Consider the following 298-nt stretch of genomic DNA (forward strand, 5'->3'; position numbering starts at 1 on the left):
TTGAACCATCTACGTATTATAAGGAATCTGCAGAGAGCAATCACTACTCTGCCAACAACACAACTGGAAGAACCCAAGATAAAGCTTGAGATAAGGTGGAGTAAAAACTGTAATGAGACTGCCAATAAATATATGAGCTGAAGATTTGTGGACCAGGAGGGGGGGGGGGGTGGTCGACAGAGACCAACAGACAAAGCCCCTATATCATTGGAAATGCGGTCAGTATTACCTTGCTTGCCTGGGCTCTGATCTCTGCAGGATCAATATGAGGTGAAGATTTTGCAGATGCATGCCCTCC

This window comes from Penaeus monodon, chromosome 19 (genome assembly GCF_015228065.2).
Source record: "Penaeus monodon isolate SGIC_2016 chromosome 19, NSTDA_Pmon_1, whole genome shotgun sequence".
Lineage (NCBI taxonomy): Eukaryota > Metazoa > Arthropoda > Malacostraca > Decapoda > Penaeidae > Penaeus > Penaeus monodon.